The 25,165-nt window shown below is 38.5% G+C and overlaps 1 protein-coding gene and 1 long non-coding RNA gene across 7 annotated transcripts in view; one reads left to right on the top strand and one right to left on the bottom strand.

Moving 5' to 3' along the window:
• Positions 1-25,165, bottom strand: part of NCKAP5 (NCK associated protein 5) — a 1,181,736-nt gene that overhangs the window by 669,521 nt on the left and 487,050 nt on the right. The gene's annotated exons all lie outside the window — the stretch shown is intronic.
• LOC136306845 (uncharacterized) overlaps positions 1-25,165 on the top strand; it is a 43,055-nt gene that overhangs the window by 17,095 nt on the left and 795 nt on the right. The gene's annotated exons all lie outside the window — the stretch shown is intronic.

The raw sequence follows: 25,165 nt of genomic DNA, 5'->3' as shown, positions 1-25,165 counted from the left end.
GGCACAGACTAGAAAAACTTTCTGAAACACATTCTGATAAGAACCACTATTCCAAATTTATAAAGAATTGCAAATGAATAGGATATTTGTATAAAAAGGGAAAGTATATATATAAATAGGCAGTTCACAGAAGATAATTAAATGGCAATAATTGTATTAAAGCCTGCAATCACACTGCAGGGGAAATACAATAAAACAATGACATACTAATTCATGCCTGTCATGATAGAAAAAATAATCATTTTGGTTATAGTAAGTGTTGGTGAGGGTGCATGTAACAATTCAGGTGGGAACAATTTGGACCTATGTAGTAAAGTTGAAGGCGATCATACTCTAAGATGCAGGAGCCTCATATCTACACATGTGCTCAAGAGAAAGTCTCTTTCATATATACAAACAAGTACAGAATATACAAAAATTCATTACATATTAAGACTCAAATTAAATATTGTAAGTTTTGTGAAGTAGAAATAATGTAAGCACTCACTGATAACAATGCAGTCAAACAGTGAATTAGCAACAAAATTAAAAAATGTAAAAGCCCTTCATCTGTAAACTAGAATAAAATAATTTTAAAAAGAGAAAAAATTCAAACTGAAATTTAAAAGTCTCTAAAAATATAGTGAAAACTGGCTTTATTTAAAGCAGTGGTTACAAAAAAATAAAGAGCCCTAAGCACATTTAACAATAAAAATTAAAGAGCATAAATAGGAAAACTGAGGAAAGCACAAGTCAAGAGACAAGGATAGTGCAAAATATAACTAAGTAGAAAAGGAATAAACATGGTTAAAAAAATCAAAATCCAGCTGTTTCTTTTAAACAGATGACTATATAAGTTGATAAAGAAAAAAGGTGGATGAAGAGAAAATATCTAAGATAAGAATTATACAAGATAAGAAATGTCAAAGAAATACACAGAAAAAAATAGGTTGCTTTATAGATGTCATCTCTATGCAAATATATCTTAAACATAAAATGGGATAATTCCTCAGAAGAGATATTTATCAAAATTGGCTCCATTAGAAATAGAAAACGTAATCAGACCAACATCTCATGAAGAAATAGAGAAAGTAATTAAGATACTACCTTGCCAAAAAAAATTATAGGCGAATATCGTTCCACTACACAATTCTAACAAATCAATCCCCAAGTTCAGACCATCCGACATTTCCTATTATTTCCAGAACAGGAAAAATGAAGGAAAACTTTCTAATTATTTTTATGAAGCAAGGCTAATAGTGACAGCTCTTATGGACTGAAGGTTTTCATTCACAGCAAATCCACATGTTGAAACCCTACCCTCCAAAGTGATTGTATTAGGATGTGAGGCCTTTAAGAAGGTAATTGGGATTAGATGAGGTCATGACGGTGAACTCTCATCAATGCAATTAGTGCCCTTGTAAGAGCCATGAAGAGCTTGCTTCCTCCCTCTGTCCTCTACCATGTGACCATACACTGAGCAGTGTGCAACAGGGAAGGGGGCCTTCACCAGAGCCCAACCATGCTGGCACTCTGATCTCCAGCTGTCAGTCTCCAAAACTGCAAGAAATAAATTTCTGCTGTTACTATGTCACTGACTTTACACTATTTTGTTACAGCAGATAAAATTAGAAAAATATTAAATTTAATCTGAAAATTTAAAAAAAATTTAAATGCCACTAAATATATCTTTTTTATTTATATTATTATTTTTCTTCTATTTCCAAGTGGAAGGAGGGAAGATAGACAGACTCCTGCATGTGCCCAGACCGGGATTCACCCAGCAACCTCTGCCTGAGACCAATGCTCTGCCCACTTGGGGCCATGCTCACAGTAGAGCTATTTTTAGCAGGTGAGGCAGAGGCTGGAGAGTTGTCCTCAGTGTCCCAGCCTATGCTCTCAGACTAATCAAGCCACACCTGTGGGAGGAGAATAAAAAAAGAAAGAGAGAGAGAGAGAGAAGGAGCTAGAGAAGCAGATGATTGCTTCTCCTGTATGCCCTGACCAGGAATCGAACCTCAGACATCCATATACTGGGCTGATGTTTTACCACTGAGCCAATCGGCCAAGGCCATGCATATGTTCTTAACATGATAAAACACACGCCCTCAATCCTAACACCAGTATCTCATTTAAAAGGAGAAATATTTGAGGCACTTCTAGTAAAATCAGAAAAGGCAAATATATCTCCACTATATCCACTAGTTATTCAACTGTATATTATATTCACTGCAATACACAAGATAAATCAAGCGATAGTATAAGAATTGGAAGATAAACAGTAAAAGCAATATTTGCTGATGACACCATAGTATGCCTGAAATATTACATGAATAATAAATAAAATTAATTCAAACAATAAGAATTCAGACTCAGTTAAATTAACATACAGAAATCAATCATATTCATATGTTCTAATAATCGCCTGTTAGAGGTTATACTAGTAAAAAAGTAGACTTGAAAAAATATTCACTATTTTTTGCTTACAACTATTTATATTTTTGTGACCACTGCTTTAAATGCATCCATTTGTTAACATCACATTTTAGAGACTTTTACATTTTAACTTGAATTCTTACTTTTATCCTACTTTAAAGATGAAGGGGTTCTCCATTTTTAAATTTTGTCATTCACTGTTCTCAAAAGAATGATTTAACATTATAAAGACATCAGTTTTCTCTGTTACTACATAAAATTAACATTTTTAATTAATTAATTTAATTTTTAATTATTATTAATTTTAATGCAGTGACATTGATAAATCAGGATACATATGTTCAGAGAAAACATTGACAGATTATTTTGACATTTGATTATGTTGCATACCCCTCACCCAAAGTCAAATTGTCTTCCCGCACCTTCTATCTGGTTTTCTTTGTGCCCCTCTCCTCCCCCAACCCACTTTCTCTCCTCCCTCACCACCCCCCCATTACCATCACATTCTTTTCCATGTTTCTGAGTCTCAGTTTTATGTCCCATCTACATATGGATTCATATAGTTCTTAGTTTTTCTGATTTACTTATTTCACTCTGTATAATGTTATCAAGGTCCATCCATGTTATTGTAAATGATCCGTTGTCATCATTTCTTATGGCTGAGTAGTATTCCATAGTATATATATACCAAAGCTTTTTAATCCACTCGTCCACTGATGGACACTTGGGTTGTTTCCAGATCTTCGCTATTGTGAACAATGCTGCCATAAACATGGGGGTGCATTTCTCCTATAAGAACAGTTCTATGGTGTTCTTAGGGTATATTCCTAAAAGTGGGATAGCTGGGTCAAAAGGCAGTTCAATTTTAAATTTCTTGAGGAATCTCCATACTGTTTTCCACAGTGGCTGCACCAGTCTGCATTCCCACCAGCAGTGCAGGAGGGTTCCCTTTTCTCCACATCCTCGCCAGCACTTATTCTGTGTTGTTTTGTTGATGAGCGCCAATCTGACTAGTGTGAGGTGATATCTCATTGTAGTTTTAAGTTGCATCTCTCTAATGATTAGTGATGTTGAGCATTTTTTCATATGCCTATTGGCCATCTGTATGTCCTCTTTGGAGAAGTGTCTTTTCATTTCTTTGGCCCATTTTTTTAATTGGATTGTTTGTCTTACTGGTGTTGAGATTTATAAGTTCTTTATAAATTTTGGTTATTAACCCCTTATCAGATGTATTGTCAAATATGTTCTCCCATTGTGTAGTTTGTCTTTTTATTCTGTTCTTATTGTCTTTAGCTGTGCAAAAGCTTTTTAGTTTGATATAGTCCCATTTGTTTCTCCTGTCTTTTACTTCACTTGCCTGTGGAGATAAATTAGCAAATATATTGCTGTGAGAGATGTCGGAGAGCCTATGTTTTCTTCTAAGATGCTTATGGTTTCACGGCTTACATTTAAGTCTTTTATCAATTTTGAGTTGATTTTTGTGAATCGTGTAAGTTGGTGGTCTAGTTTTAATTTTTTGCAAGTAGCTGTCCAATTTTCCCAACACCATTTATTAAAGAGGCCATCTTTACTCCATTGTATGGTCTTACCTCCTTTGTCAAATATCAGTTGTCCATAGAGCTGTGGGTTTATTTCTGGGTTCTCTCTTCTGTTCCATTGATCTATATGCCTGTTCTTATGCCAGTACCAGGCTGTTTTGAGTACAATGGCCTTGTAGTATATAACTTGATATCAGAAAGTGTGATACCTCCCACTTTATTCTTCTTTTTTAAGATTGCTGAGGCTATTTGTGGTTGTGTTTTTTTTTTTGGTTCCATATAAATTTTTGGAATATGTGATCTATATCTTTAAAGTGTGTCATTGGTATTTTAATTGGTATTGCATTGAATTTATAAATTGATGTGGGTAATATAGACATTTTAATGATGTTGATTCTTCCTAACCATGATCAGCATATATGCTTCCACTTGTTTGTATCTTCCTTGACTTCTTTTATTAATGTTTTATAGTTTTCCAAGTACAAATCTTTAGTCTCCTTGGTTAAATTTACTCCTAGGTACTTTATTTTTCTGGTTGTAATAGTGAAGGGGATTGTTTCCTTAATTTCTCTTTCTGACTGTTCATTGTTGGCGTATAAAGATGCCTCTGATTTCTGAATATTAATTTTATATCCTGCCACTTTGCTGAATTCATTTATCAGGTCCAGTAGTTTTTTCACTGAGAATTTAGGGTTTTCTATATACAATATCATATCATCTGCAAATAATGATAGTTTTACTTCTTCTTTTTCAACTTGAATGCCTTTTATTTCTTCTGCTTGTCTTATTGCTATGGCTAGGACTTCCAGGACTATGTTGAATAAGAGTGGTGAAAGGAGGCAGCACTGCTTTGTTCCTGATCTTAAGGGGATTGCTTTTAATTTTTGCCCATTGAGTATAATGTTGGCTGTGGGTTTGTTATAGATGGCTTTTATCATGTTGATGTATGTTCCCTGTATTACCACTTTGCTGAGAGTTTTGATCATGAATTGGTGCTGGATTTTATCAAATGCTTTTTCTGCATCTATTGATATTATCATGTGGTTTTTCTCCTTCCTTTTGTTTATGTGATGAATCACACTGATTGATTTGCGAATATTGTAGTAGCCTTGCCTCCCCAGAATAAATCCCACTTGATCATGGTGTATGATTTTTTCCATATATTGTTGGATCCAGTTTGCTAATATTTTGTTGAGGATTTTTGCATTTATATTCATCAGGGATATTGGCCTATAACTTTCTTTCTTTGCATTGTCTTTGCCTGGTTTTTGAATCAGAATTTTGCTTGCCTCATAAAAGGAGCTTGGAAGTCTTCCATCCTCTTGAATTTTTTGAAATAGTTTGAGAAGGATAGGAGTTAGTTCTTCTTTGAATATTTGGTAGAATTCCGTTGTGAAGCCATCGGGCCCAGGACTTTTCTTTGTTGGAAGTCTTTTGATAACTGTTTCTATCTCATTTGGTATAATCAGTCTGTTTAGGTTTTCTGATTCTTCCAGATTGATTTTTGGAAGATTGTATGTTTCAAGCAATTTGTCCATTTTATCTAGGTTGTCTAGTTTTTTGGCATACAGTTCTTCATAGTATTTTCTTACAATATTTTGTATTTCTGTTATGTCAGTTGTTATTTCTCCACTCTCATTTCTAATTTTATTTGAGTCCTCTCTCTTTTTTTCTTGGTGAGTCTAGCTAAAGGTTCATCAATCTTGTTTACCTTTTCAAAGAACCAGCTCCTAGTTTTATTGATCCTCTGTATTGTTTCTTTAGCCTCTATGTCATTTATTTCTGCTCTGATCTTTATTATTTCCTTCCTTTTACTACATTTGGGCTTTACTTGCTGTTCTTTTTCTAGTTCTTTTAGATTCAGGGTTAAGTTGTTTACTTGAGCTTTTTCTAGCTTCTTAAAGTGTGCCTGTAGTGCTATGAACTTCCCTCTCAGTACTACTTTTGCTGTGTCCCATAAATTTTGAGTTGTTGTATGCTCATTATCATTCGTTTCTAGGAATTTTTTTATTTCTCTTTGATCTCATTCTTAATCCATTTGTTATTTAACAAACAACTACTATTTAGTTTCAATGTGTTTGAAAATTTTTTACTTTTTCTGATGTGGTTGATTTCTAGTTTCATGCCATTGTGATTAGAGGAATTGCTTGATATAATTTCAATCTTCTTAAATTTGTTGAGAGCACTTTTGTGCCCTAACATGTGGTCTATCCTAGAGAATGTACCATGAGCACTTGAAAAGAATGTATATTCTGCTGCTTAAGGGTGAAAGGTTCTGAAGACATCTATTAAATCAAGTTGATCTAGTGTGTCCTTTAAGTAAGCTGTTTCTTTGTTAATTTTCTTTCTTGAGGATCTATCTAGTGATGTTAGTGGGGTATTGAAATCTCCTACTATTAAAGTATTGCTGTTGATCTCATCCTTTATATCCATCAAAGTCTGCTCTATATATTTAGGTACTTCTATATTAGGTGCGTAGATATTTATAATGGTTATATCTTCCTGTTGGATTGCTCCCTTTATCATTATGTAGTGGCCTTCTTTATCTCTTACTATATCCTTTGTTTTAAAGTCCATTTTGTCTGATATAAGAATTGCTACCCCATCTTTTTTTCATTTCCATTTGCATGAAATGTTTTTTTTCCATCCTTTTACCTTCAGTCTATGTGCATTTTTGTTTTAAGTTGTGTCTCTTGTAGACAGTATATGTACAGGTCCTGTTTTCTTATCCATGGAGGGAGCTACCCTATGTCTTTTGATTGGATCATTTAATCCATGTACATTTAAGGTTATTATTGATATGTAGTTGTTTATTGCCATTTTATTCTATAAAGCTGTATTCCTCTTTTGCTAATTCTTTTCCCACTTTGATCTATTTTCAACAGGCCCCTTAACATTTCCTGCAGCATTGATTTGGTTGTAATGAATTCCTTGAGTTTATTTTTTTGTCTGGAAAGCTTTTTATTTCTCTTTCAATTTAAAAATGATAGCCTTGCTGGCTAAAGTAGTCTTGGTTGTAGGTTCTTATTCTGCATTACTTTGAATATTTCTTGCCATTCCCTTCTGGCCTCAAGTGTTTCTGTTGAGAAGTCTGATGTCATCCTTCGGGGGGCTCTTTTGTAGGTGATAGCCTTTTTTTCTCTAGCAGCTTTTTTTTTTTTTACAGGGACAGAGAGAGAGTCAGAGAGAGGGATAGATAGGGACAGACAGACAGGAACAGAGAGATGAAAAGCATCAATCATCAGTTTTTCACTGCGACACCTCGGTTGTTCATTTATTGCTTTCTCATATGTGCCTTGACTGTGGGGCTACAGCAGACCAAGTAACCCTTTGCTTGAGCCAGCAACCTTGGGTTTAAGCTGGTAAGCTTTGCTCAAACCAGATGAGCCCACGCTCAAGCTGGCAACCTCGGGGTCTCAAACCTGGGTCCTCCGCATCCCAGTCCGACTCTCTATCAATTGTGCCATCGCCTGGTCAGGCTCTAGCAGCTTTTCATATTTTCTCTTTATCACTTAGCTTTGTTATTTTAGTTATGATGTGTCTTGGTGTAAGTTTCTTTGGGTTTCTCTTTAATGGAGTTCTCTGTGCTTTTTCAACTTGTGAGAGTTTCTCTTGCATTAATTTAGGGAAGTTTTCAGCTCTGATATGATTGAACAAAGTTTCTATCCCTTGTTCTTTCTCTTCTGCTTCAGGAACCCCATGATATGGATGTTATTTCTCTTCATGTTGTCACAGAGCTCTCTAAGAGTTTCCTCAGACTTTTTGAGTCTCTTTTCATTTTTCTTCTCTGCTTTCATGCCTTCATTCAACTTGTCCTCCAACTCGCTGATTCAATCCTCAGCTCCATTCATCCTGTTTTTCTTTTGTTGTTGTTGTTGTTTTTACAGAGACAGAGAAAGAGAGTCAGAGACAGGCAGGAACGGGAGAGATGAAGCATCAATCATTCGTTTTCCTTGCATGTTGCGACACCTTAGTTGCTCATTGATTGCTTTCTCGTACGTGCCTTGACCGCGGTCCTTCAGCAGACCGTGTAACCCCATGCTCAAGCCAGTGACCTTGGATCCAAGGTGGTGAGCTTTGCTCAAACCAGATGAGCCCGTGCTCAAGCTGGCGACCTTAGGGTCTCAAACCTGGGTCCTTTCGCATTCTAGTCCAACACTCTATCCACTTCATCACCTCCTGGTCAGGCCATCCATCCTGTTTTTAATTCCTTCCATTGTGGTCTTCACTTCTGATATTGTATTTGTCATCTCCAACTGATTTTTTAAAATATTTTAATATGCTTTTATATACTTGCTATTTCTTTATTTAGGTGTTTGTAATGACCATTCATTGTTGTTCTACAATCCCTAAGCATCCTTACAATCATTATTTTGAACTCCGCATCCGAAGTTTGGTTATTTCCATATCACTCAGTTCATTTCCTGGAGGTTTCTCTTGTGGTTTCATTTGGATAGCACTTCTCTGTCTTCTCATTATGTCTGTGTGTTTGGGTGTTTTGTTTGTAGAGTTGGTTGAGTCCAGGCTTGTTGTCTGCCTCCAGTTTTGAATTATGTTATTTCTAGGTCTTCTTGGGTTGGCATCAGCTATTATTTGTAATCCACTTTTGGATTTGAGCTGCTTTGAAGTCTTGATTTGTTTGTTTTCTTAACAGGTGATAGTCTTGTTTACTGATCTCAGCAGGGGGCTTATTTGAAACTATCCAGGAATGCAGTGGGTGTAACCTGAGACTCTGAAGGCCTCTTCTGCCAGTTTCTCTCTCTGGGAACAAGTTGTTTTCTCAGCTTCAGTAGGGGAGGTGTATCTCCATGGAGACCTGAGTTACTTCCCCTCCTCCCCACTTCTTGTTTTCAGCTGTGTCTTGTTGCGCTGATTGGTGCTGAAGAGATGCCTGGATATCTGTGACCTGGAAGCACTTTAGACTTTTGTTTTGTGGAAGGATCAGCCCCTCCCACAGCTATCGCCGTCTCCAGCACTGGATGAGTCAGCTTCTTAGGTTATCCCCTGCATTCCTCTGTCCATCACCATTTGTCTCTCTTTCTCTCCCCTTCTTTTTGGAAGACAAGCTAGCCCTTTCAAGGCACCTCATTCCCTGGTTGCCAGGCAAGTGGCTTTGAGCAGTATATTCTGCTCTTTTCCTTGGAGTGAGAGCCCTTCTGGGCTCTCAGCCTCACTCCACCCCACCCCACATTCCTGTAAGCAGGGGAAATTCAGGCGCTCCCTACCAGGTTTGTTGTGGCTTCTTCTTTGCTCCTTGGTTTTTGAGAGCTGTTCTTTTAGAACAGAGTTGGTTTTTCACGCTGATTGTTTCTAAATTAGTTTGTAATCCAGTTTGTTGGTGTGAGCTGGGAGTCTGTGCGTCTGCCTACGCCGCTGCCATCTTCAAGTATATCAAAAGTAAAACAATTTAAATAGAAATACCAACAAGATTTATTTTTATATGAACTAAAGTTTATATAAAAAAAAAGTAAGAACAAAACCTTGCAAGAATAGTCAGAAAAACACTGAGAAAGAAAAGCTGAAAATAATTCCAAATATATCATAAGGCTGTTGTAATAAAATCAGCATGGTGCCTGGTGCATGGGCAGAGACAGCAGATCCAAGTACACATGGAAATGTACAATATAATAAAGACAGTGTCTCAAATCATTGGGTCCACAATGGGGTATTTCAATAAATAATGCTAAAACAACTGGTTGGTCATTTGACTAAAAAGAACATTATAATCATCATACCTCAAACCATACATAGATATATAACTCCAAATGCATTAGGAATCTAACTGCAAAAAATGAAACCATAGGCCCTGGCCGGTTGGCTCAGCAGTAGAGCCTCGGCCTGGCGTGCAGAAGTCCCGGGTTCGATTCCCGGCCAGGGCACACAGGAGAAGTGCCCATCTGCTTCTCCACCCCTCCCCCTCTCCTTCCTCTCTGTCTCTCTCTTCCCTTCCCACAGCAGAGGCTCCATTGGAGCAAAGATGGCCCGGGTGCTGGGGATGGCTGCTTGGCCTCTGCCCCAGGCGCTAGAGTGGCTCTGGTCACAACAGAGTGACGCCCCGGAGGGGCAGAGCATTGCCCCCTGGTGGCCGTGCCGGGTGGATCCTGGTCAGGTGCATGCAGGAGTCTGTCTGACTGTCTCTCCCCATTTCCAGCTTCAGAAAAATACAAAACAAACAAACAACAAAAAAATGAAATCATACAAATACAAGGTAAAAACACAGGTGAATTAATTCGTGGCCCGTTGGCTCAGTGGTAGAGCATTGGCCTGGTGTGTGGACTTCCTGGGTTCAATTCTGGTTAGAGTATACAGGAGAAGCTCCCATCTGCTTCTCCACCCCTCTCCCTCTCACTTCTCTCTCTCTCTCTCTCTCTCTCTCTCTTTCATTTCCCTTCCTGCAGCCATAGCTCAATTGGAGCAAGTTGGCCCTGGTGCTGAGGATGGCTCCATGATCTCTGCCTTAGACTCTAAGAAGAGCTTGATTGCTGAGCAATGGAGCAATGCCCAGATGGGCAGAGCACCACCACCTAGTGGGCTTGCCAGGTGCATTCAGGTCAGGGTGCATGAGAGACTGTCTCTGCCTCCCTTCCTCTTACTGAAAAAGAAAAAAAAAGAATTAATTCCTTTTTAACCTGGGGTATCTAACAATAATTCATACCCCAAATGCAATAAAAATTAATTTCACTACCTAAATCTTTTTAAATAGCATGGCGTATTGGTTTTCTGTGGCTGCTATAGCAAATTATCATGAAATCAGTGGCTTAAAACAACTCAAAGTCACCATCTTATAGCTCATAGGTCAGAATTCCAACTGGTCTAACACTTGTCTAAAATCAAGATGTCAGGAGGGCTGCATGACTTCCCAGAGGCCCTAGAAGAGAATGTGTCCTTGCCTTTCTATCTTCTTAAATGTTCCTGTATTCTCGGCTTAGAGCCCCTTCCACCATCTTCACAGCCAGCAACATGGTGGCTCTCTGATCTTGTTCCCTAGAGTTATATTTCCCTCTCACCACAGCTAAGAATGAATATCAACTTTCAGGACCCTTGTGATAATACTGGGCCCATCTGAATAATCCAGAATACTCTTTCCATTTGAAGGTCCTTAATTTAATCACATCTATAAAGTACCTTTTGCCATGTAAGGTAATATATTAATATTTACAGGTTCTGGGAATCAGGAAGTGGACATATTCGAGGGCATTAAATTAGTATGCTGACCCACAGACAGCAAAAGAAACAAACACAAAAAATTAAAAGAATGCTGACAAGCTGGGAGAAAGTATTTATAACATATCATAAATAAGGGCTAATATCCCTAAAGAACAAAGGACTCTTAAAATCAGAGGAAAATGCTGAAAGCTTAATAGAAAATAGACAAAAGTCATGGCAAGACAACGCACAAAACAATATAAAAGTAGCCTTTGATTGTCTGAAAAGATGTTCAAGCTTACATATAACCAGAGAAATACAAATTAAAATTACACTGAGAAAACATTCCTCACCCATCAGTTTGGAGAAAATGTACATATTTAATGACTCATTATACTGATGAGACTGTGTTACACAGTTTCATACATTGCTGGTGAAAATATAAATTGGCACATCCTCCTGGAGAAAAATTTGGCAACATTCAACAAAACTCCATGTGCTGAATACTCTCAGGCTGAAACCTACCCTGAGAGTATACTTCCAACAATACAAAAATACCAGACACAGGGTTATTTATTGCTAAATTGTTTGTAATCATGAATTGTTGCTTAAAATGTCTCTAACTCATCCTTATTCTCCATATAGTCCATTTTGTTTTACTGCTCGCCCTATCTTTCTGGGTTGGATTATAAACTTCTGTCCAACTTTATAACCATTTATTAGGCAGTTACTACACCATTTTCTACCTGGTAGCACTGAATAAATGGTCGCTAATTTGACATTATTAGGGCTAAGCAATCACTTTGTTGTAAGAAATTTCATTTTGGAATAAAGCTCTCCCATATAACTATATAATATGGCTTACTAATTTTTTATTTATTCCAGATTGTTGTCTACTATACTTTTTTCATGGTTCTTACTAAGTTTCTGTCCTATCACACCCAGTCTTCATTAAGGAAGTTTGGTTTCTTCAATCAGCAAACCTCTGTGGCTAGCACCCAGGGATGAATTCAACTCAGTAACTTGGAGCAAGAGTCCAAGGGACTTTCCACACTTTTTTTCAATCAAAACTTAGCAGACCATTGTCCTATGAGAGCATTATCACATTAGTAAAATCTGTACAAGTGCACTTAAGTGGTGTCTGGTTATTCTTCGAGGGCTTCGCAAAAGAAAAATGAATTGTCTATCAACCATTCCATTTTTGAAACGTAAAGATCACTGTCCTTTCATTAATTTGGTCATTCATCCAACAATGATTCACTAAAGCAACTATTACATCAGATATTGTGCCTGGTTTGTAAAATCTAAATTCTATGTAGTTTTTAAGCCAAAAATGGTTCATGACCTCTATTTTTAACAGCATATCCTCTGAATACTTTATTTGTATTCATATTCTGTCCTTAGACTGTCTCCTGAAATTAGTGTATGTTTTACAGATGTTAATACGATATATATATATGAACACAAATATATTAGTTTGTGTGCATATAGTTTACCCTTGAACAATGCAGGTTTCAACTGTATAAGTCCACTTAATAAGTAGGTTTCTCAACAAATAACCTGTACTATTTTTTAAATTTATATTTCAATTACAGTTGACATTCAATATTATTTTATATTCGTTTCATGTGTACAGCATAGTGGTTAGATGTTTATACAATTTAGGAGGTGATCTCCCAGTAAGTCTAGTCCCTACCAGGCACCATACATAGTTATTACGATACTGCTGACTATATTCCCTATGCTGTACTTTACATCCCTATGACTTTTTTGTACCTATCAGTTTGTAGTTCTTTTTATTTTTTATTTTTTGTATTTTTCCGAAGCTGGAAACAGGGAGGCAGTCAGACAGACTCCCGCATGCGCCCAACCGGGATCTACCCAACATGCCCACCAGGGGGCGATGCTCTACCCATCTGGGGCATTGCTCTATTGCAACCACAGCCATTCTAGTGCCTGAGGCAGAGGCCACAGAGCCATCCTCAGCACCCGGGCCAACTTTGCTCCAATGGAGCCTTGGCTGCGGGAGGGGAAGACAGAGACAGAGAGGAAGGAGAGGGGGAGGGGTGGAGAAGCAGATGGGCACCTCTCCTGTGTGCCCTGGCTGGGAATCGAACCCGGGACTCCCGCATGCCAGGCTGACGCTCTACCACTGAGCCAACCGGCCAGGGCCCAGTTTGTAATTCTTAATCCCTTCTCCTTCTTAGCCAGCCCCCCAAGCCTCTTCCCATCTGGCAACCATCATTGTATTCTCTGTATCTATGAGCCTGTTTCTGTGTATTTCTTTATTTTGTTCTTTAGATTCCACAAACAAGTAAAGTCATATGGTATTTGTCTTTCTCTGACTTATTTCACTTAGCATAATACCCTCTCAGTCCATCCATATTATCACAAATGGTAAAATTTCATTCCTTTTCATAGCCAAGTAATATTGCATTGTATGTGTACTACATCTTCTTTATCCTGTACTATTTTTTATCTGCATGAATGCAAAAAGCCAATCTATGCAATTTTATATAAGGGATTTGAGTATCTAGCTATTTTGGTATCCATTTTGCATACGCACAACTGTAAACCTACTTTGGTCCCCCCCCCCCCCCGGAATATAGTGTCTGTGCATATATTTCTATAAGCCAATATATTACTTTTATCAGAATATCCTCTTTATATGTGGAAATCTATAAGTAAAGTAACAAACTGCAAAGAAGGGGGAGAAAGTCCTTAAGTACATAAGTGCTTATTTTAAGCTTGTCCAATTCCATCAAAATCAGGTCCCACACCAGTGCCCACACCCACCTGAAATGATTACACAAAGGTGAAGGTGGAATACAGATAAACTAAACCCAAATTTCAGAAATTCATTAAGTATCCTCAGCCCCAGCTTGGAGATAGCTTCCGTAGGTTTCCAACAACCTATAGAATGCAGTCCTATAAAATAGCAAATGTAAACATTTTTTTTAGATTTTATTTATTCATTTTTAGAGAGAGAAGAGAGAAAGAGAGAGAGAAGGGAGGGAGGGAAGAGCAGAAAGCATCAACTCCTATATGTGCCTTGATTGGGTAAGCCCAGGATTTTGAACCAGTGACCTCAGCATTCCAGGTCAACGCTTTATCCACTGCACCACCACAGGTCAGGCCAACATTTTTTTTTTTAGGAACTCTAACAAAGAGTTAGTCATATGGTGTCTTTCTCACTAAGTGCTGAAAGCCTTTTATAAGGCTCTATTAATCCTCAAGATTTTTACTTGATGATTTATGGGTTTGAATTTTTAATGGTTCTAATAATAGAATCATAAAAAGAATATGATTGCCGAAAGGAAGCCAGTACTGCTATTCCAGCTTGCTTTATAGCTGTAGACATTGGGTTTATATTTAGGACCACACAAGGAATTTATAGAAACAGCTCAGAGTTGTTGGCAAGGTTTCCTCATCTGCTTCCCAGCTCTCCACCCAACAGCCTGGTGAAGCTTTCAGTGCCTTGGTCTCAGCAGAGAGGCCCTAAGGAAGCCTTAGAAGGACATGTAGACACAAAATCAAATTTATGATGACCCACAATCTTGCTTTATTTTTTTTCTTTCTTTTCCAAGTGAGAGAAGTGGAGATAGAGAGACAGACTCCCACATGCACCCCAACTGGGATCCACCCAGCTCTGCCCTTTGGGGCCATGTTTGCAACTGAGCTAGTCTTAGTGCTGAGGCAGAGGCTCCATGAAGCCATCCTCAACACTCGGGCCAATGCACTCGAATTAATCTACCCAGGCTGCAGGAGGGGAAGAGGGAGAGAAAGGGAAGGGAGAGAGGGAGGAGAGGAGAAGCAGATAGTCGCTTCTCCTATGTGCCCTGACCTGGAATCAAACCAGCTTGTCAGTAGCCTTTTAATTTTTTGTGTTTGTTTCTTTTGCTGTCTGTGGTCAGCATTCCAACTGGCCGGGGCCTCGATCTTTTTTTTTTTTTTTTTTTAATTCAGGAGTTGGTATGTAGAGTGTTGTAAAATAATATAAGAAAGTTGTTTTTCTTTCTTAAAAAGAAAATCTCTAGATCAGGAATTAGCACCCAAAGACAAAATCTTATTTTACCAAATAAAATTTTATCAGAACACAGTCATATACAATAACTTATTTATTGTCTGTAGCTGCTTCTGAGTTCCAGCTATCTAGCTGAGTAGTTGTGACAGCGACAGTAAGAATACAGTCAGTTAAGTCAGAAACATATACTATCGAGCCCTAACCAGAAAAAGGTTGCTAACCCCCACTCTAGAAAATATTGCCCTCTTAGAAGCCCTTTTAGAAGCTATTATAAACATGAATAACTATACTTTAAAAAACTGCTAATGATTATTATTTTGAGTTACACTTTAAAACAACTATGGTAATTAACATTATAAATTTTAATGAACCCTCAAGTTTTGGATACAAGTTGTTCTACAGCACACACACTGCCGTGGAATGTCTGAGACATTTCATTTTTAATAATAAGAGTCATTTTAGCTAATTAACTTTTAAAAATTAAACCTAAATTAAATTTTTTATAGCCAGCAATGACGACCACTAAGATTATTTTTAGATAATTAAAATATAGTGCTCCTAATGAATGGATATCTACTATAACTTTCTGTACAAAGATAATTACAGTTGCTTATAAAGTTTCATCTTGTCCTCTGACCATTCAAGATTATTGTATTTTCCCAAATTGTAAAAGTAGATTTTTTTCAATCTATTATTATGAATTATGAGTACAACATTTATCAAATTTCTAGAACATCCTATACCATCTTAAGGTTACAAAGCTACTATTGGGGAACTACAGTAAATTTAAGCAATATTAGGAAGAGTTTCTTACGAAAGGAATGGAATTTTGAGAGATATTCTGGAGATATACTGGAGAAAAAACTAACGCTGAAATTGGTACTTAAGGGATTGAAATAAGGTAGTACCATAATAAGTTATTAATTTTTAGGAAATATATTTTAGGCACCACAGAGAATCTGCTCTCCCTTTATACTATTTTGGCCTGTGTATGGAGTCAGGATAGGGTAGGTTATGAAGTCAGGATAGGGTAGGTTATACTATGGTAATAAACGACCCCTAGATATCTGTGGTTTCCCATAAAAGCTTATCACCTCCTCAAACCACATGGTAGCAGGGGCCTCTGCAAATGGTAGTCATTTCATGACCCTAACTTTATATAAGCCATTATGATCTTGAGTACTGTTGGTCAACATGCCAGGACAAAAGTGCATATTGAGGGTTGTATAACCACAACTAAGTGCTTTAATTTGAATGTCACTTTTGATAACAACTTATTGGTCAGAATGAGTCACATGAGTGCTGCCAACAAAAAGGAAGCAGAAGCTGCAATCCTATCATGTGTCTACAAGGGATAGAGCTGGAAATATTAATAACTCACCAAATGTTTAGGATGAGAATTAAAGACCAAACCCTCAGGCCAGACTAGTCATTGTCTGTACTTAACTTTCCTCACCTGTAAAATGATTTTAAAAATGCTAAACCTTGGCTCTGGCCAGTTGGCTCAGTGGTAGAGTATCAGTCCAGCATGTGGATGTCTTCAGTTTGATTCCCAGTCAGGGCAAACAAGAAAAGCACCCATCTGCTTCTCTACCCCTTTCCCCCCAATCTCTCTCTCTCCTCCCCTCCCATGGTTCCACTGGAGTAAGCTGGCCCCGGGTACTAAGGATGGCTCCACGGCCTCTGCATCAGGCACTAAGAACTCAGCTGCTGAGTAATGGAATAACACCCCCTAGTGGGCTTGCCGGGTGGATCCTGGTAGGGGCACATGTGGGAGTCTGCTTCTGCCTCCCCTCCTGTCACTGAATAATAATAATAATAATAAAGCTAAACCTCATAGAATAGTAAGGATGGAATGAGTGAATAACTGTAAAGTAGTTGGAAGAGTACTGGCATATATTTGAGTGCCACCAGTGTTTTGTATCAAGCTTTATATTTGCCACTTTTCTTTTCAGAGACAAGAACAGAGAGGAGGGCAGTCTTAGGAATGCTGACTTGGGCCCAGCAAGTATGATGATAAGAAACATTCTTACGTAAAGGCCGATGGCCAACGAAGGAAATCAAAATACCAAGTCTTCCTTCTAAGTAATATTGATCCAGGAGGAAGAAGACAAGCCATTAGTGGGTCATAATTTAGTTTAACAGAAGACACCAACACTGACAATAGGTCTTGTGAAATATGAAGGTCAGAGGATGGATTTAGGGTGTGAACATGTAACATAGACACAGTGAGTGAAGGATGTTGGCTAGGGCTACTGCGTAGTATATACATTGAATTCCTCCTAATATGTGGCTTACAAGGCTTCTATCAGGCTATATATGAGAATTAAAGACTCGAAAGGGCAAAGGCATAATGAAAGAAGAGAACGGCAACAAAGAAAAACTTAATATCCAGGGTCCAGGATCTGTAGAAACACAGCAAATAGTGGTCATCCCTGTCAGAGCTTCTGCTGCCTTATCCTGGCACTGGTGCAAGTGCTCTGAATCCATGGCCACTCACTCGTGACCATCTAACCCTGACCATCACGATCACACACATGCATACTCACTCAATCAGTTCTAGATTGTGGGGTTCCAGGTGAAGAGATAAGCAGACATGACTTCCTCTTCCAGGAGCTTACTGATTAACAAGGGAGACAGAGAAGTTACTAACTCACCTATAACATAAATCAGAATGAAGTAACTTCTGTATCAGATACACATGCCGAATTCTAGGGGCATACAGAAGACAGCTCCATTTTCAGTGGAGAAAAGGGAATGCCTTTTGGAGAAGAGAGAGAAGAAATAAAGCCTTAAAAAGAAAAAAGGAGCATTGTCTTTTTTTCCATTCACAAACAATAATTCAGCAGCACACTTTAGAAGCTCTCATTCCACAATTTGTCTATATTTACAAAACTCCTTGCTATTCCCCCTCCAAAATATTAATTACAAATTTTAAATATTAATTATAATTTAAATTAATAATTTTATTTGAGTTTTTATTTCAGAATCTTCCCATGTAAGCTCCACAGTCTGCATTTTCCCAGATGGTCACGGATTTAAAAGATCGTTAGAAATGAAATTTCATCCCAAATTTCTGCTTTAGAGATGAAGCATCAAGTGACTTACTCAGGGTTACAGAGTGCTAGACTAAGGTTAGTACCTCTATCTTAATAATGAATGTACATGTTGCTTTAAAGATAGAATAATCTACTTTGGAATCAGGGAGTGTGATACTTTCCAATTTGTTTTTTCTCAAGATTTCTTTGGCTATACTACAAAGCTAAAATAATCAAAATGAAATGGTAGTGGCAAAAACAGACATATAAAGCAATGGAATAGAACAGAGAGCCCAGAAATAAATCCTTGCTTACATGGTCAACTAATTTACAACAAAGGAGGCAAGACTATTCAGTGGGGTAATAAAGACAGACTCTCCAATAAGTGATGCTGGGAAAATTGTACGGATACATGCAGAAAAATGAAGCAGGACCATTTCCTTACACCATGCACAAAAATAAACTCAAAATGCATTAAAGACTTAAGTATAAGACCTGACACAATAAAATTTTAATAGACATTAAACTCTTTGACACTGGTCTTAGCAATATCTTTTTGGGTATATCTTCTCAGGCAAGGCAACAAAAGAATAAAACAATGAATGGGTCTATATCAAACTAAAAAGTTTTTTCACAGTGAAGGAAACCATTAAAAAAACAAAAAGACAACCTATTAAATGGGAGATGATATTTGCAAATGATATATCTGATAAGGGACTAATATCCAAGATATATTAGGAACTCCTACAACTTAACACCAAAAAAAAAAATCAATCCAGTTAAAAAATGGGCGTAAAATCTGAATAAACGTTTCTCCTAAGAGAAAATACAGACGGCCAATAAACATATGAGAAAATGCTCACCGTCATTAATCATCATAGAGATGCAAATTAAAACCACAATGCCCTATCACCTCACACCTGTCAGGATGACTACCATCAATAAATTACACAAGTGTTGGCAAGGGGTGTAGAGAAAAGGGAACCCTCCTGCACTGTTGGTGGGAATGCAGACTGGTGCAGCCACTGTGGAAAACAGTATGGAAATTCCTCAAGGAATTAAAAATAGAACTACCATATGACCTAGCAATTCCACATGTGGGTATTTATCCAAAAAAAACCCAAAAACCAAAATTGCTAATTGAAAAATACGTAAGCTCATTGCCACATTATTTACAATAGCCAAGATATAGAACAAACATATGTGTCTACTGAAAGATGAGTGGAAAAATAAGATGTAAAATAAAAATACAATAGAATATTACTCAGCAATAGAAACAAATGAAATCTTGCCATTTGCAACAACATAGATGGACAGAAAGTCAAAGAAAATCAAATACTATATGATTGTAGTTATTTGTAGAATCTAAAAGAAAAACAAAACAAGGGAACAAACAAACTAAACAGAAACAGACTCAACGATACAGAGAACAAGCCAAAGAGGGAGGGATAAAGGGAGGAGGGCATGTTTGTTTGTTTTAATTTTAAACAAAGATAAAACAATCAAGAAAAAAAAAAAATGAGTCCAGAGCTACTCTGGGAGTGTTCTGTGTCAGATGCAAAGTGACTTGTGTCTATAAGTTTATAAAAAATATGAATAGAGTTATAAACCTGGATTTACTCATGAAACCCTACGAGTTCTAATTGAAGGGGCCACCATTTGAAGCCTGTGTGTGTTTTGGCCAATAAAGCAAGCCCTATTCCACAAAGTAGGTACTATGCTTCTGTCACTTATTGCCCAACAAGAAGTGGGAGGAGTTGGAAATACAAATAGATTTTAAATGGCTTAAAGAAAGTAATGACAGGTCCATCACAATTAATTAAGAAAAAGTACTAAGTTTGGGTCATGTTATCAATGTTTGAAGTTAACATAAAAAGTCCCTGCTTTGCCAACTCTGCCAAGACAGAGATGGCCCAGGGCCCTGACACTCCATGACCATTCTTGCCTCCGCAGCTGCCTTAAAAACTACGAGGCTGCTGGCTTAGTGACTACAGGTGGACATTCAAGGAACCAATGTTTGCCTATATATTAATCCAGACAATGACATCTAAATTTTCTTGTCCCCTAGACAATGGTATCTAAATTTTCTTGTTCCTGAACAGAAGCATAAGGCATACTTCCACATTCTAACTTTACATGAAGAATCAACTCTTAGAAATGCCATGAGAAAGTTTTTGTAAGGATTAATCCACACGTTCTTCTTTGGTTTGCTCAAATGAGAAGCAGGAAACCTTCCAGACATCCTGAACCTCTGACCTCTTTGTGGTTTTCCCATAAACATATGCAAAGGGCCTTGGAGCAATTCAAAAAGCTCCTCTCTGCATGATAGCATGGCCTCACACTCTCCCTACAGCTCAAGCACGCGCATTTCCAACCAACTATAGATTATGGATTGAACTGGATATTCCTTGGGAAAAAAGATCTCATAGGCTCAGAAATGTCAGAAGCTCACTATCATATATACCTGTCTGGTTTCCACAGCGACCTTCTCAAGCCACCCTGACTGACCCCTGCAGACTATTTTCTGCTGACAATGAATCAGCCTCTGCCATTCACTCCATCTCATCTCATGCCTTCTCTGTGACCATATAGAGACATCTATTCGACAGCAGGCCCAGATAATTAATTTACCACAGTGTCTAGCAGCATTTGACAGGAAAAATCATCTGCAATGTATTTATTGCAAGACTTTCACCAATGTAACAAAGATGAATGCAAACTTCACAAGGTCATTTTTCAACTATTGTCCAAAGCTGAAAGTGAAAGTTGAAAGTGATTTTCAAATGTTAACTTTAAAATAGTGAGGAGGAAGATAATGGTTCTCCTTTAAAACTGCCTGGAAATAAAACTTCTATAATGACGGCTTAGCATCGAGCCAGAAAAATAAACTTGCTTGCTAATGTAGTAAGTAGGCCAGAAATAAACCTCTCGGAGATATGGGTAGGGGAGATACAGTAGGGCAGTGGATTGGATTTCCAAAAGAAAAGATCTGAAACTCTTTGCATAATATACATTAAAAAAAGCAGTACCTTCTTCTGTAAAATGTACATATCACTGTCATAATACAGCTGAAATAGGAAAAATTTAAATGTGAATCATGATGAACACCACCCAGCTTGAATCTCTGGTCAGCAGGACATGCATTAGTGCCATTCACTTTGGCTGTGCTTTAGGTAAATATTTTCCCCTAAGGTGTCTTCTTTCTATCGTTAAACCTTTCTAATACTCCTTTACTTTGGAATTGTAAATGCTAAATTAATAATTGTTCATTTCAGAGATAATCTGAAGCTCACTCCCTCCTTCCTTCTGAAGGCCAGAGTAATTGTCCAAAAAAAGTTCTAGTGAGGCCAGGAATGACCTAATTTACTTATAATTAGTAATTCTGCTCTGACATCTTAACCATAAATAAGCCCTGGTATTGGGAAAAAACATGTGAATGGGACAAGGCAATTTAAAAAATCAGGGAATAGCCTGACCAGGCGGTGGCAAAGTGAATAGAGCGTCGGACTGGGATGCAGAGGACCCAGGTTCGAGACCCTGAGGTCGCCAGCTTGAGTGTGGGCTCATCTGGTTTGAGCAAAAGCCCATCAGCTTGAACCCAAGGTCGCTGGCTCCAGCAAAGGGTTACTCGGTCAAGACACATATGAGAAAGCAATCAATGAACAACTAAGGTGTTGTACCGCGCAATGAAAAACTAATGATTGATGCTTCTCATCTCTCTCCATTCCTGTCTGTCTGGCCTTGTCTATCCCTCTCTCTGACTCATTCTCTGTCTCTGTAAAAAATAAATAAATAAATAAAAATTTTTTTAAAAAAGGGGAATAAAGGAGCTGTGCAGAAAAAGAGAACAGAGATCCTAAATTTAAAACACTCCTTGCCCTTTCTTGAAATAATGATCTATATTCTTTGAGTCCACAAGAGAGAAACTGGATATGTATGATGCAATGCTGGAATTTTAGGTATTTTCCCTAAAGCTTATTAACAATTAGTACCACTAGGGGAAAAAATCATAAAGTTAGAGTAACAACCCTCACTCAAAGGATGACTGAACCTGGACTTGTAGTCTGGTCATAATAAAATATATTGTGTTTATATTAGAGCCCCATATGTTAAAAGAAAAACTGACAAACCAGAATAAATCCAGTAGGTGGCCATCATTAAGTGGGGGTCTGAAAAGTAGTTATGTGAGGAACAATGGAAGAACCTACATCACTTCCTTTAGAAAAGGAAAGACTAAGAACAAAACTGGGAAACTGTCTCCAATTATTTAAAAACAATGACGCACAGAGAAGAAATGGGCATTAAAAGTAGAGCAGCATCAAGGACACAGACTGAAAGCAAGATGACAAGTAAGCAGACACGAGGGGCATCTGGACCCTGCCTGTCCCTCCTACATTGCAACGGAAAGATGGTCACACAGGTCTCACCTAGATACTTGCAGTGGAGCAGAGCTCCCTCTCAAGAACACTGCTCTCCACATGATAGGGTAGTCCATGCTCCTTTCTAGTGCTGGGTCACCATCTCTCAGGTTCTAAATTAGAGCCCTGGTTTGCCAGTTCTGTCCTCATGAATATGCCAGGAGGCTGCTAATGCCCCTCCACAGGACAGCTCATTGCATTTTAAAAACAGCTATCATTTTTTTTTTTTTATAAATACAGGTTTAATGTATTCACACAAATGGCTGCAGAGACTTTATAACCCAGAAATATACAACTATGCAACACAGACCAATTAAACAGATCCAAAATAAACTGGATTATAACTACCCTGTAAACATCACAGCTCTGCTTCTGTCCAAAGTGAACCTAATCTTACATGAAAAGTTAATGTAGGGGAACCAGAAACCTAGCTTTGTGGCCAAAAGTAAAATAGCGAATCAGTGGTTGGCCGGTGGAAGCAGGGAACCCGGTGCCCTCACTGTGCTGCTTTGCTCTTCTTACGCCTGCTCTTCTTGTCCCTCTTCTCCAGCCCATCCATGTTAGCTCTCAACAGGTTTGAGTAAGCCATCTGGAACTTGTTCACTTCTTTGGAGCTCACCATTGTGCTGATCTTTTTCTTCCCATCAGTAGCTCTTATCAGACACTTGTTGTCTGAGGGCTCAAAGCCCTCCACAGAACCTTTCCTTGGAATGGGTTTAGTTCGGCCGTCAGACTTCTTCCGGGTGATGAGCACACTGCCCGACAGCCGGCACTTCTGGAAGAGCCTGGTCAGCTCCGTCAGGGACTGCTCACTCTCCAGCAGAGCCGTCCCGGGTCAAAACAGCCCAAGTGTCCATCAGTGGACGAGTGGATTAAAAAGCACTGGTACATATATACAATGGAATACTATGGGGCCTTGAAAAAAAAGGAAATATTACCTTTTGCAACAATATGAAGGGACCTGGAAACTATTATGTTGAGTGAAATAAGCCAGGCAGAGAAAGAAAAATATCATATGACTTCACTCATTTGAGGAATCCAAGGAATAATAAGAACTGAGGAACAGAATTGAGACAGAGGAGGGGTCAAAGGGACCAGAGGAAAAGAGGACAGAGGGAAAGGGGATGATAGGATGGGATACACCTGAAGGGAAGAGGGGAGGGTGCTGTAGGGAGGGGGGCAAGGGAAATGTTGAGGGGAATAGGGGGGAGGCGGGAGGCATTCAAGGTGACCCTAGAATCTATAAACACAAATAAATAAATAAATAAATAAATAAGAACAGTTATCAGGTCTACCCTTTATTTTTTTATTTGTCAAACTAAACATCTCCAATTCCTTTCACCATCATTAACAGTATTCTGCACCTCATTCCATATTTAGTCACTGGCCCTCTGGACACTCCCTAGTTTGTAATGTCCTTGACTGACAGATGAAATAAATACTCTTGATACAAAAAGAAAAATACTCTTGATACAGTGTTATCAGTGAGAGTACCACATAGAACTGTTCAAGAAAATCAGTCAATATATTAACTGAACCACCTATTATGTTCAACCCTATGCTTATCAATATTTTATATAGAATATTAGTGGAAGGTCAGGTGCTGATAATACTTATAGAGGCAAAATTAAGGTACATGGAATAGGCACTGGCCAGTTGGCTCAGTGTAGAGCATTGGCCTGGCGTGTGGATGCCCCATGTTTGATTCCCAGTCAGGCCACACAGGAGAAGCACCCATCTGCTTCTCCAACCCTCCCCCTCTCACTTCTCTCTCTCCTCCCCTCCTCCAGCCATGGCTCGATTGGAGCTAGTTGGCCCTGGGCATTGAGGATGGCTCCATGGCCTCTGCCTCAGGCACTTAGAGCTAGGTTGCCGAGCAATGGAGCAGCCCCATAGGTGGGCAGAGCGCTGACTCACAGTGGGCTTTCTGGGTGGACCCAGTCAGGGCGCATGTGGGAGTCTATCTCTGCCTCCCTTCCTCTCACTGGATTAAAAAAAGAAAGGTACATGGAATAATTGTGGAGTTTTCACAAGGTGAAAATAATTATCTGTACATGTGCAGTACAGTCTAAAGTTTGGAAGGGAGGAGAAGGGGTGCAATGGAGCCCGTGCGAGCTGAGGAATGGGGCTAAGGAGTTGCACATCAGGAAGACCTGGGCTTTACCTTAACAGATAGGTAGCCTGTCTGGAGTGGAGACCTGGGCAATGAGAAAGTGTGTGTGTAGAAATCATGAGTAATAAAAAAAGTCAGGGTTGGTAGGGACATGTGTGGCTAGAAATAGAAATATTTAGGTTAGTACTGTAACATGACTGACTTTGCTAAAAAGTTTTCAGGGCTCAGATGTCCACGGGTATCTAACTTGGCAAACTAATCCTGATAAGACACTACAGGACGGTAAGAGAGCAACGCCAGGCCTCTCCTCACGGGCAAGTGCAGATCCCACAGGGGATTTTCTAGGCAACCACTGTCCTATATTGCAAGCACGAGAATTCTAAGCAGGTCGATAGAAGAAGTATTACTGTATAGATGCAAGTTTTGGTATATTTTAAATGATATCATCTTAGTAACAAATAGTCCCAAAAGCC

This window comes from Saccopteryx bilineata, chromosome 5 (genome assembly GCF_036850765.1).
Source record: "Saccopteryx bilineata isolate mSacBil1 chromosome 5, mSacBil1_pri_phased_curated, whole genome shotgun sequence".
Lineage (NCBI taxonomy): Eukaryota > Metazoa > Chordata > Mammalia > Chiroptera > Emballonuridae > Saccopteryx > Saccopteryx bilineata.
This window is presented reverse-complemented; position numbering and strand designations above follow the sequence as displayed.